The 13,828-nt window shown below is 45.7% G+C and overlaps 1 long non-coding RNA gene across 1 annotated transcript in view; it reads left to right on the top strand.

Annotated features, from left to right (window-relative positions):
* Nucleotides 1-13,828, top strand: part of LOC142832660 (uncharacterized) — a 34,002-nt gene that overhangs the window by 11,171 nt on the left and 9,003 nt on the right. Inside the window, exon 2 of the long non-coding RNA XR_012907253.1 lies at nt 11,704-11,840. This is a non-coding gene — a long non-coding RNA (uncharacterized LOC142832660). The remainder of the gene's footprint in view (nt 1-11,703; nt 11,841-13,828) is intronic.

The following is a 13,828-nucleotide window of genomic DNA, read 5'->3' as shown; positions in this document are numbered from 1 at the left end:
GGGACTCTTAATTTTCCTGCCTCCACTTACGTCAAATGCTGAGATTGCAGAAGTACACCACCATGTCTGGCTCCGTCTATTCTTTTATCCCCCAATATTTATCAGGTGATACTATGTGTCAGACTCTATACATCATGCTAGAGATAAAAAAGAGAAATGAGACTTAGCTCTTATCCTCAAGGAACGCATATATTTAGAGAGAAGTCAACAACCAGCCAATGGCCATACAGCCTGGAAGCCCAGGAGGCTGTGAGAGGACTCACACATTCTAAAGAGCTGATTTGGGGAGATAAAAGCAGAGCTGAGAAGCGTGAGGGTAGCCTAGGAGTTAGCCAGGCTTAAAAAAAAAAGAGGAAAAGTATCCTCAGCAAGCCACCAAGAAACCAAAGAGATGCAGGACGTGAGTGCGCGGTGGAGTTCTCTGGGGCTAGAGGATGAGGTGACGGAGGAAAAGAAACTGAGAGGGTGGTGAGCTGGTGGCCATAGGGAATCCTGTCTGCCATAATGAGAGTGCTTGCTTGTTTTAGGGCAGGGTTTCATTATTGTAGCCCAGGGCGCCCTCAGATATGTTATGCTTCTAACCTCTGCCCAGGTTCCGGGACTACAGGCAGACAGCAACACACCCGTCCACAGAAAGGTTTTCTTTTGTGTGGATGTGTGTGTGTATGGTGTATGTTTGATTGTATACGTGCATACGTGTGTAGGGTAGATGCGTGTGAGTGCACACATGGAAGTCGATTCTTTGCCACCCCCTTCAACCCCACTGCTCACATGTTAGCGTTAGAGATACACAGATCACATCTGACTTGTTTGTTGTTTTGTGGTATGGATATTTTGTTCACACTCACGTATATGCACTATGTGTGCCTGTTGCATCCCCTGTACTGGGAGAACTGGGGTTACCCATGGTTGTGAGCCATTCTGTGGGCACTGAGAATTGAATGCAGGTCCTCTGCCAAGAGCCACAGTGCTCATAACCACTGAGCCATCTCTCCGGCTCCCCCTTTAACATGGGTGCTGGGGATCTATAATTGAGTCCTCCTATGCAGCCCCAAGGTTTTCATGTCCTGCTGGGTTGGGGGCATGGTATCAATCCCAGGACTCAGAAAAAGCCAAGTCAAGAGGATGTGGGCTTTGAGGCCAGCCAGGGCTACATAGTGAGACCCTGTCTCCAAAACAAAACAAAATAAAATGAACATATTGGTGTGGGCCCAAGGTCGTGTCAAACTAGAGGAAGAAGATAGGATTCAAGATGTACTTGAGGGTAAAAGTCACAAAGCGTAGCGACCAATCGGGTCATGGAGGAGAGAAGAGATCGAAGATTAGTAGAAATATCGAATCAGTTACAGTTCATGTTTCTGAGTCACAACACTATCGTTTCTCCTTGCCCAGTGTTTCCACTTCATCTTCCTCTTCTTTTTCTTCTTTGTCTTTTTCCTCACACAGGCTTGTCTGATGGGCAGTACAGGATTACTTGAACTCCTTCCCCTTCTGTCTCTACTTCTTATGTATGAGGATTACAGGCATAACCCAGGACTCCCAGTCTGGGTTACTTTTTGAAGTAAAAACTTAAGAACACTTATAAACAAGGAAAAAAGCCGGTCCAGCCAGGCACAGTAAACCGCACAAGTAATCCTGGCACCTGGGAGGTGGAAGAAGGAGGGTTAAGAGTTCAAAGCAACTTTATTGACATAGTGAGGCCAGGCTGGGCTATGTAAAATCTTTTCTCAGAACAAAATAAGACTTGAGGTCCCTAGCTGGGCAGTGGTAGCACACACCTTTAATACCAGCACTTGGGAGGCTGAGGCAGGCCGGTCTCTGATTTTGAGGTCAGCCTGGTCTACAGAATGAGTTCTAGGACAGTCAGGCTACACAGAGAAACCCTGTCTCAAAAAAAAAAAGAAAAAGAAAAAGGAAGGAAGGAAGGAAGGAAGGAAGGAAGATAGAAAGAAAGAAAGAAAGAAAGAAAGGAAGGAAGGAAGGAAGGAAGGAAGGAAGGAAGGAAGGAAGGAAGGAAGGAAGGAAGGGAGAGAGAGAGAGAGAGAGAGACAGACAGACAGAGTTGAGGTCCCTAAGACACAGGAGAATTCATTCATTTACCCGCCCATCTGTTTATTTAGTATACATTTATTATCTACTAAGAATCAAACACTGAGGATACATAGATGAAAAAAGCAGCAAGATCCATTATCTTCATCATGGAAGACAGACATACATAACCGCCCATCATACAAAGTGAGGAGACTATAGCAGTGGATACAAAATGCCAGGTGGAATTCACTGAATTCTGCCGGTGAGAGAAGGGGAAGCGAGTTGAATAGTTGAATTTCTTAGAAGGGTAACACGTGCTTTTGTCTTTTGAGACAAGATCTATACATATAGCCCAAACTAGCCTCAAACTCTCAAGTCTCCTGCCTCGGCTTTTTTTGTTTGTTTGTTTTTGTTTTTCGAGACAGGGTTTCTCTGTGGCTTTGGAGCCTGTCCTGGAACTAGCTCTGTAGACCAGGCTGGTCTCGAACTCACAGAGATCCGCCTGCCTCTGCCTCCCGAGTGCTGGGATTAAAGGCGTGTGCCACCATCGTCCAGCTGCCTCGGCTTTTTAAAGGCAGCAATTCCAAGTCTGCATCGCACCTCTCAGCTGAGTTGGAAACATTTGGACTGGGAATTCAAAGTGAGAAAGCAAAAGAACCACAAGACATTCTAGCCAAGATACTCGTGAACAAGAAGTGGGTAGGGTGGAGTTAAAGGGCGGAGGCTATCTTCTGTGACAGAAGCTTGACCCTGTGATGAAGTAGCAGGGTTGCCAACTGGAGGGGAGTAGGGACCAGACTGGAAGATTTGAAAGGATGGTGATCCTTGTTCTTATGAGTTGAAAAGATTTTTTGAGTATTAAGTCACATGATCAATGGTGTGTTTTTCAAAAGAAAACGCAAACACAACTTCTGGGTAACAAAGCTTTTCCTAGTGAGATTAAAGACACACATCTACTCATTCAGATAGGGAGCCCACGACAGACTGAAGTGTGGATACCACCAAAGCAAACCAATAAGCTTTATTGAGGATACCTACAGAAGTATGGATGAGGGGTTACTTACAGGAGCAGAAATGACCCAAAGACAGCTGCATCTTCAAGCATGAGTGACAGTTCACAAAAGCTGTCACTTCAAGCATGAGTGACAGTTTACAAAAGCTGTCACCCCAGCATGAGTGACAGTTCACAAAAGCTGTCACTTTCTTGTGGGTCCTGCATGTTCAGTTTATATAGCATACCATCAAGAAGTCCAGGTAAGAGCAGTTTCTTTCCCAAATGGCTACCCTTGTCACATTGAAGGCAATTTCCATGAATTTCTTCAGTGAGCATTAACCTCTCTAGAGTAATTGGTGAAAAGTCTAAGTTCTTTTTTTTTTTCGTTTTTATTTTATGTATTTTTTTTATTTATTGGTTTTTCTTTTTTTTTTTAAAGATTTATTTATTATGTATACAACATTCTGCCTCCATGTTCACCTGCGTGCCAGAAGAGGGCACCATATCTCATTACAGATGGTTGTGAGCCACCATGTGGTTGCTGGGAATTGAACTCAGAACCTCTGGAAGAGCAGCCAGTGCTCTTAACCACTGAGCCATCTCTCCAGCCCCCTATTTATTGGTTTTTCAAGACAGGGTTTCTCTGTAGCTTTGGTGCTTATCTTGAAACTAGCTCTTGTTGGCCTCAAATTTACAAAGATCCACCTGCCTATGCCTCCCAAGTGCTGAGATTAAAAGTGTGCACCACCACTGCCAGGCTAAAGTTGTTTGCGCTCTCTCTCTCTCTCTCTCTCTCTCTCTCTCTCTCTCTCTCTCTCTCTCTCTCTCTCCTTATTTATTTGTTATATATGAAGTGTTCTGCCTGTATGTATGCCTGCAAGCCAGAGAGGGCACCAGATCTCCTTATAGATGGTCGTGAACCACCATGTGGTTGCTGGGAATTGAATTCATGACCTCTGGAAGAGCAGCCAATGCTCTTACTTCTGAGCCATCTCCAGTTTTTTCTTTCTTTCTTTCTTTCTTTCTTTCTTTCTTTCTTTCTTTCTTTTTGTTTTTTTTTTCAAGGTAGGGTTTCTCTGTGTAGCCCTGGCTATCCTGGAACTCGATCTGTAGACCAGGCTGGCCTTGAACCCACAGAGATCTGCCTGCTCCTGCCTTCAAAGTGCTCAGATTAAAGGTGTGTGCTACCAAGCCTGGCTTTCTCCAACTCTTAAAACCTTTTAAATGGTCTTTGAAGTGGTGAAGGATATCTATCTAATTGAAATAATTTCTATATATCTAGAAAATCTCAACTATCATAATTAAAAGTTTGATTATTACAGATGACTATATTAATCTGTTTTTCTTAACTATACATTATATTTTAAATGAGCTTCACAAACACCCTAAAAAACAGCTGAAATACATATACACAGTGTAACAAAATTGACCTTAAATATATATCAATAGATCAAGATCCATACCAGTGCAAATATTCATCTCTATATCATATCCCCCTTATTTTTTTTAGAAATTGATTTTGACCATTAATCATTTATAACCAACCTTTATAAAATGAAAATAAACATTTTTTCCCATGATATTGAGCTCTACATTTTTCTCTGCTCCCCTCCTTACCTCTCCCCGCCCCACTTCAATCCTCCCCCAAGGTCCCCATGCTCACAATTTACTCAGGAGATCTTGTCTTTTTCTACTTTCTACTTCCCATGTAGATTAGATCTATGTAAGTCTCTCTTAGTTCTCTATATTGTCTAAGTTCTCTGGGATTGTGGTTTGTAGGCTGGCTTTCTTTGCTTTATGCTTTAAAAACCACCTATGAGTGAGTACATGTGTTAATTGTCTTTCTGTGTCTGGGTTACCTCATTCATAATGTTTTCTAGCTCCATCCATTTTCCTGCAAATTTCAAGATGTCATTAAATTTTTTCTGCTGTGTAGTACTCCATTGTATAAATGTATCACATTTTTCTTATCCATTCTTCGATTGAGGAGCATTTAGGTTGTTTCCAGGTTCTGGCTATGACAAACAATGCTGCTATGAACATATTTGAACACATGTCCTTGTGGCATGATTGAGCATCCTTTGGATATATACTCAAAAGTGTTATTACTGGGTCTTGAGGAAGGTTGTTTCCTAATTTTCTTTTTTTTTTAATTTATTTATTTAACTTTATTATGTTTGTTGGTGTGAAGGTGTCAGATCTCATGGAACTGCATTTTCAGACAGTTGTGAGCTGCCATGTGGGTGCTGGGAATCGAACCCTGGTCCTCTGGAAGAGCAGTCAGTGTTCTTAACCGCTGAGCCATCTCTCCAGCCCCAGTTTCCTAATTTTCTGAGAAATCACCACACTGACATCCAAAGGAGTTGTACCAGCTTGCATTACCACCAGCAATGTAGAAGTGTTCCCTTTACCCCACAACCTCTCCAACATAAGTTGTCATCAGTGTTTTTGATCTTGGCCATTCTTACAGGTGTTAGATGGAATCTCAGAGTTGTTTTGATTTGCATTTCTCTGATGACTAAGGATGTTGAACATTTCCTTAAGTGTCTTTCAGGCCTTTTAGATTCCTCTGTTGAGAGTTCTCTGTTTAGGTCTGTACTCCATTTTTTTTATTTGGATTATGTGGTCTTTTGGTGTCCAATTTCTTGAGTTCTTTGTATATTTTGGAGATTAGACCTCTGTCTGATGTGGGGTTAGTGAAGACCTTTTCTCATTCTATAGGCTGTCGTTTTGTCTTGTTGACTGTGCCCATTGCTTTACAGAAGCTTTTCAGTTTCAGGAGGTCCCATTTATTAATTGTTTCTCTCAGTGCCTGTGCTGCTGGGGTTCTATTTAGGAAGTGGTTCCCTGTGCCAATGCATTCAAGTGTATTTCCCACTTTCTTTTCTATAAGGTTCAGTGTGGCTGGCTTTATATTGAGGTCTTTGATCCATTTGGACTTGAGTTTTGTACATGGTGATAGATATGGGTCTATTTTCATTTTTCTTTTCTTTTTTCTTTTTTTTTTTTTTTTTGAGACAGGGTTTCTCTGTAGCTTTGGAGCCTCTCCTGGAACTAGCTCTTGTAGACCAGGTTGGCCTCGAACTCCCAGAGATCTGCCTGCCTCTGCCTCCCGAGTGCTGGGATTAAAGGCGTGCGCCACCACTGCCCGGCTATTTTCATTTTTCTACATGTTGATTGATATCCAGTTATGTCAGCACTACTTGTTAAATATGCTTTCTTTTTTCCATTTAATATTTTTTGCTTTTCTTTTTTTTTTTTTCAAATATCAGGTGTTTGAAGATGTGTGGATTGATATCCGGGTCTTTTATTTGGTTCCATTGGTCATCCTGTCTGTTCTTATGCCAATACCAGGCTGTTTTCAGTACTGTAGTTCTGTAGTAGAGTTTGAAGTCAGGGATTGTGATGCCTCCAGAAGTTCTTTTATTGCCCAGGATTGTTTTGGCTATCCTGGGATTTTTTTGCTTTTCCAAATGAAGTTGAGTACCATTCTTTCAAGGTCTTCGAAGAATTTTGCTGGGATTTTGATGGGCAACATTCTGTTATTTCTAAGAAAGATGCCTTACCTGAAGACATTTTTGATCCTTCATGAGATGAGATGAATCTCTTCCTAAAATCACTGTAGTAAAGCTCTCTCAATGAAGCAGGGCAGTGGTGGTACACACCCTTAATCCCAGCACTTGGAATGCAGAGCCAGATGGACCTCTGTGAGTTCAAGGTCAGCCTGGTCTGTGGGGTGAGTTCCAGGACAGCGAGGGCTGAGACACCCTGTCTCTAAAAGCAAAACAAAACCAAACAAACAAAAACAAAAAAAAGCCAGGCAATGATTTAAGTTTGATTGTGCCTACAGTAACTGAGTGGAGTGAATTACACTGCCCCTGCCCCGCTCCCCCAACATTCATGGACTCTTTGACAGAAAAATCCTGTTAACTGGATCCCCGTGACCTTGAGGTCTGTGTTAGTAGCTCCCTGCAAGGAAGGATTTGTGCACTCTGGATGCTTCTGTTTTCCCTTGTTTACCATTAGGATATTTCCTTTTCCATGGGGATTTTCTGGAAAAGCCACACAACCACTTCAGAAAACCATCCTGTTGTTGAATGACAGGGATAACTTCTGCTTGTTGGCAATCAGAGCAACTATTATCCATCTGCGAAGAGAGGGCGCTAGGCCACTCAGTTGGCCAAGGCCAAAGGGAAAGTCCAGGCACCTCTGATGATGCCAGAGCTATAGCACAAGGCCTTGCAGGGAGCTGCCGATCAGGCAGAGCTCCATGGCGGGCTTGCTGGAGCTACACAGGGGAAAGAAAGGTGCTCTGTGGGGTGAGGGACAGGAGGAGCTACAAAATTCTGCATCCTGCCAGCCCTGCCTTTCCAGGTCGCTTCCAAAAGACACATATACTAGGCAATCTACTGATCTTTGGCATCTGATAATCTTTCAAGGTGCACAGGGAGGGACTCCAGGTAGAATATGGAACTAGCTCTCAGCAATCTCCCTAGTACCTTCAAGGTGGGCTGGGCTCAAGAAAATGAAATCAAAATACAAGCTAGGCGTGATCGTTCCTATCTGTGATGCCAACACTCCGGAGTGAAGGCACGGGGACAATGGTGAGGTCAAGACCAGCAGGGCCTGTCTCAAAAAGAAAAATGTTAAAATTCATAACAAGAAAAGGCAGAGTTTGGTGGTGGCTCATGCCTTTAATGCCAGCACTTGGGAGGCAGAGGCAGGCAGATAGATCTCTGTGAGTTCAAGGGCAGTCTGGTCTACCTAGAGAGTTTCTGGGTAGTTGAAATTCCACAGCGAGACTCTACCTCAAAACAAACACTATAAGTAAATAATAAAGGCAAGGAAAAAAAAATAAAGCAACAACAACCCAGAAATCACAGCGATAAGCCATTGCTCTGGTCGGATAAACACAGGCAGGTAATAGTACCTGAGGTTTCTGAACTTCTAATGCATTCACACCTTATAAATGCTGCCAATGGATCCATGCTGTGTGTTGGTGGGGCTGATGCCTGTGTGCCGTTCTGCATTCCGAGACACAGCCTATGTGTTTCTGAACTTGGCACTCTGCTCTATAGATTCCTTAGTGACAACTGTTTGCTGTGAGCTGAAGGCCAGCCTGGTCTACAAAGCGAGTTCCAGGACAGCCAGGACCACTACGCAGAGAAACCCTGTCTTGAAACCACACCCCCTCCCCTCAAAAAAAGATCCAGCTCCTTAGCAAGTCCAGAAGCTTGGAAAGTTTGATCTGTTGCTTCACCGTTTCAATGGCCTACCCCTAAATATGGTGTCCCCTCCTGTCTCCAGGTCATTTGTTCTCCTTAGGAGCAGTCAGGATGGCAGCCGCTCTGACATCTGGCTGCATTTACTCTACACTTTAAACGTTGCTTTAGTGGGGGTGGTGGCTAGGAAATGGCTCACTCGGGTAAAGTACTTGCTGCGCAAGCATGAGGTCCTGAGTTCGGATCCTCAGCGCCCACATAAAAGCGGGCAATTACTTGGGGGGCAGCGGTGGCACACACCTATAATCCCAGCACTCAGGGGGCAGAGGCAGGTGGATCTCTGTGAGTTCAAGGCCAGCCTGGTCTACAAGAGCTAGTTACAGAACAACCAGGACCCTTTACCTCAAAAAGCAAGAAAGCAAGCAAGAAAGAAAGGACAAAGAAAGAAAAGACAAAGGAAGAAACAATGAAAAGGCTGGAGATCTCCATATGTGATTGTTACTCTAATACTGGGGCCTAGGAAGAGACAGGAGGATCCCAGAGACTTCCTGACAGTCAATCTAACCAAAAGGAAACCCTGCCGCAAAAAGAGAAAGAGCAGAGGGAAGACGGGAGCGATGGTAGTGAAGGGCTGGAGCAATGGCTTTTTGGTTCACATCACCAACTCTTCTTGCAAAGAATCTGCAGTCAGTTCCCAGCTGCCACAACCACCTTCAGGTCCAGGTCTAGGGGATCCAGGGCTCTCTAGTTTCCACAGGCACACACGTGGTGTGTGCACATAAACTCACGTAGGCATCCAAACATATACATAAAAAATAAATAAATCTTTAAAAATAGATAAGGTGGACATGCCTAGAGAAAGACACGTGGTGTCCTCTGGCATCCACTCACACACGCACGCGCACGTACACTCCACACCCAGAAAGCCGAAAAGAAAATAAATGCCACAGCACGTGCTCTTCCCGCGGCTTTTCTTTGCCCTAGGCAAAGCGGAGGCGCCCTTGGGAGCAACTCCCCACCCAGCTTTGCCCTCCTGGTGACCTTTAGGTGTGCTCTACAAGGACTCCCGTCACCTCCCCAGTGGCAACTCTGGGCTTCCGCTTCCTGGGACCGTCTAAATGAGCCAGGGCACTGCAGTCCTTGTTCCCAGGCCTTCTTCCAGGGATTCCAAACCAGCAGCCCCTTTCTCCCTGGCTTGGCCCTTACGTCATTTATTTCCTGAGCTTCTCCTTCTGGAAGGTTCTGTGACGTCATATCCCACCCATCGAGTTCCACCAACCTTGGCCTGAGGGCTTCCTCCCCCTAAGGTCCGGGGCCTTCTTCACACAGCCTTCGACCTGCAATCGTATGTGGGCGTGTTTGACTTTGCTCTCACTAGAAACTATGACTTACTCGTCTTTGTAAACCAAAGCCTCAGCAGGATGCTTTATACAGAGTAGAAGCCCAATAAATATTTGACGAATGAATGAGTCCTCAAGCGTCGCTGATTTCCTGCGTAACTCTGCTCACAGAACGCAGTCAGAAGCCGTCTTCCGGACCCACAGTCCTGGCCCCGGGCATTCTTCTCAAACCTGGAGAAGAGGTTAGGAGAACTCTGATGCTCCGCCCACAGGGCCTGCCCCTAAGATCTGAGAGGACCTGGACCCTCCCATTCCTTGCCGGGTTGGTCTCCTGGCTGCCTTTGCCCAGGAATCCAGGGAGTAAATTGCAAGGGTGTGAAAGAAGCTACGCCTGAGGGCTAGCACAAACAGTGGGCCCACGTTGCGAAAATGACTGTAGATAAAGACTCAGGCACCTAAAGGCCTTCAGTCCTCAAAGAGAGCTGCTGTGTTTGCAGTTTCTATCACTGGGTGGTGGTAAAACCCAAACTTGGTATCAGCTGAGGCTGGGTAAATAGCCCCAAGGGGGATGTGATCCTGTGGAGGCATCCAAAGCAGTTGGTGGAGCCGCAGCTGCAGCCAGTTCACACACCCGGGTCCGCTGACTTTCTGGACCCAGCCTTGGGGGTGTTTTAAATGTTTGCTGCCAAGGGAGACCTGATGCCCTCTGAAGACTTCCAGCAGTAGGAACCGATGGCATAGGCCCATCCCTGCAACAGGAGACTTCAAACAAACAAACAGAACCATGCCTCTGAGCCTGGAGAAGGAAAGTGGACCTTCCCTGCTGGGCAGAAAGGGAGAAGAACAAACAGGCTGAGGCATAGGAAATGGGGAGCCAGCAGGGCAAAGTGACCAGAGTTCAGCCATGCTGGCTGTGGGGGCAATAATGCAGAGTATAGCAAGGCAAATAATTAGGTAAGGGGACAGGGGGTTGGCATTAGGGGCTGTCATGTGACAAGCAGGTGGCACTCATTTATCCTACAAACCAACCCTTTGAGCTCTTGTAGTTATCCTACAAATGAAAGAAAGAAAGAGACCCAGAGAGGTTAAATGACCCATCCCAGGCCTCCCTGCTAATAAGGAATGAAACCTAGGTCAAAATAATTCATATGCAATTCAATACAAAGCACATGATAGCTCTCACGGTTTGATTTAGGTCACGTGTCCAAAGTCCTAACTCAACACTGGGCACATGTTTTTTTCTCCTTTTGCTTTTGTAAGCGCCCTGCCCTTGAGTGCATTGGAAGGTAGACGCTACAACTGCAGGGGAGGGAGTTGTCAGAACCAAGTCTAGAGCAGGGTATAGTTCGGTGGGACAGTGCCCACCTTGCTTGCTTGGGGCCTTGGCTTCCTGTCCCAGAACCACGCATGCACGCAAGAACAGACTTTTGACTCAACTTTTGGGAAATCTCCAAAAAGAAGAGAGGAAGTGGGGGCAGGGTAAGGATGGCTCACACTTCTACACTTGGTTAGGACCAGAAAGGCCCAGTGAGAGGCAGAGAGGGTGACGCACTACCCTACTTTCGGTTCTGAAGTCTGAAGCAGGAAAGCTGAGCTAGGTCACGAGAAAGCCTCTTACTGCTGTCCTAAGAGCCAAACACAAACGTGGGAGGAGAGTCCTGTCTGGAAAGCAGCGATTTCCCAAAGAGGCCTTATTACTCGGTCATAGGACTGTGCAGTTTCAAGGGTCGCGTTACGTGGCCTGCTGATGTTAATACCGATTAGTGAGACCCTGTCTCAAACAAACAAAAAGAAAGGGCTTGGAGGTATAGCACAGTTGGCAAAATGCTTGTCCTGGGTCCAATCCCTGCATAAACCGGACATGGCATCCCATGTCTGTCATCTTAGCACTTCAGAAGTAGAGGCAGGAGGATCAGGAATTCACATTTGCAGCTAACCTGGGATGTAGAAGAAAAACTGAAGTGAAAACGTAATCCTTGTATTTATCCCATTGGATAAATGACACTGGGCTTCCCAGAGAACTTTGTGTGCCAGGCACTGAGTTGGGCTCTTAGCATACTATCTGTAGATTCATCCCCAACATTATGAACCATGCTTGGCAATTCCCTTCTTACAGATAGGGACATTGAGACTGAGCAACTTGAAGGTCCACCAGGAAGACCAGAGAGGCAGCTTCATCCAACTTGGTGTATATTTCCGCCACCACTACCACCACGATGGGATCTCGTACAGCGCAGGCTGGCCTCAAACTTGGTAAATAACTGAGGCTGGATTTGAACTCTGCCCCCATCTCACCATAAAACCACTGGGATTACAGATGTGTGCTGTTACACGGGCTTTATCCGAGCTATAGGGAGGACCAGTCCCAAGTTTGAGGCCAGCTTGGTCTACACAGTGAGGTCTATGTCAGCCAGGTCTATGTAGTGAGACCTTTTCTCACCCTCTTACCTGCAAAATGTGAGCGTGACTGAGGAAAATATGGATAATTTTCTTTGACTGCTTAAACAGGGTCTACGTGATGGTTCGAGGCTACTCTGGTGCTGTCAGTGACCCACACCAGTTTCCATCATAGACGGTCTGTGTTTTAGGATTTATAAAGTGTTTATTGCCGTGTGGTGGTGGCGTACACCTTTAATCCCAGCACTTGGGAGGCAGAGGCAAGCCGATCTCTGTGAGTTTGAGGCCAGCCTGGTCTATAAGAGCTAGCTAGTTCCAGGACAGCCAGGGTTGTTACATAGAGAAACTCTGTCTATGAGCAGAGATGCATATATATGAGGAAGAGTAGAGAGAAAATAGAGAAATTCCTTTGAACAATTTTGTCACTAAGAGTGCCATCTGGCTAAAGTCATCAGAACGCCGGAACATTCCCAGAGATTAGCAGCTGGCAGGTTTAACTTCAGAAAATGGAGCAATTCACTGGCTTACCCATCAGTGGGATCTGGGCTGGGCTGTAGTCAGAAACACATACACTGTCCTGGTGAGCCATCAAGGCTGAAAAAGAATCCTTCTGCCCTCACCCCCTTTTAGTTAGTTTTTGAGGCACAGCCCTTGCTGGCCTGGAACTCACAGAGATCCTCCTGCCTCTATGCGTGCTGGGATTCAAAGTGTGACATCATGCTTGGCTTTTTTCTGGCCTTTTGGAAACTGACCTTGTTAATTAGACATTGACTGTCAGGGCAGAGGGACCAGGGTGGTTCCTTTAAAGAAGATGAGAAGGGACAGCAAGATGGCTGTGTAAATAAGGCCGCTAACAGCTTGAGTTTCCTCACCAGACTCCACGCGGTAGGAGGAGAGAACTGACGCCCAGAGCTGTCCTTTGACCTCCATGGGTGGATACATACACAAAGTAAAAATAAATTTTAAAACATATTTTTTTAATCACACACACGCAAGTAAAGAAGCAGTACTCGGTGGGTACTCAGTGCGTACTGGCCTCCTTATTTGCCTGCTGCCAAGCCTGATGACCTGAGCTCATTCCCTGGTTTCCACATGGTGAAGGAAATACAAGTGAGGTTGAAGCCAGCCTGGGTTACAGAGGACCCTGTCTGAAAACAAAAGGGTGTGGGAAACCTAGGTCAAGCAGGTGGTCCAGACAGCCTGGGAGGTGTGGTCTCGCCATGTGAGCAATGCAAGGCTGCTGAGCCGCCCCATTCCCATTGATTACTCCAATTTTTATTTGCTTATGGTTTGGGGAAGAACTGACTCCAGGGCCTTGGGTTGATTTTTTACTCTCAACCTACTTACTCCAATTTCTTAAGATTCCTTTTTAAAAAAATCTGGCTCTAGGCTAGCGAACTGTGCCAGAGAGTTTTATATCAACCTGACACAAGCTAAAGCTATCTGAGAGAAGGGATCCTCAATGAAAAAATGCCTCCATAAAATCAGGTTGTGGGCAAGTCGGTAAGCATTTTCTTAATTAGTGAATAATGGGGGAGGGCCCAGCCTATTATGGGTGGTGCCACCTCTGGGCTCGTGGTCCTGGGTTCTATAGGAACCAGGCTGAGCAAGACTTAGGGAGCAAGCAGTAAGCAGCACCCCTCCATACCAGGCTGAGCAAGACTTGGGGAGCAAGCAAGCCAGTAAGCAGCACCCCTCCATACCAGGCTGAGCAAGACTTGGGGAGCAAGCAAGCCAATATGCAGCACCCCTCCATACCAGGCTGAGCAAGACTTGGGGAGCAAGCAAGCCAGTAAGCAGCACCCCTCCATACCAGGCTGAGCAAGACTTGGGGAGCAAGCAAG

This window comes from Microtus pennsylvanicus, chromosome 12 (assembly GCF_037038515.1).
Source record: "Microtus pennsylvanicus isolate mMicPen1 chromosome 12, mMicPen1.hap1, whole genome shotgun sequence".
Classification (NCBI taxonomy): Eukaryota; Metazoa; Chordata; class Mammalia; order Rodentia; family Cricetidae; genus Microtus; species Microtus pennsylvanicus.
The sequence above is the reverse complement of the archived record's forward strand: the minus strand, read 5'-3'. Positions and strand labels throughout refer to the sequence as shown.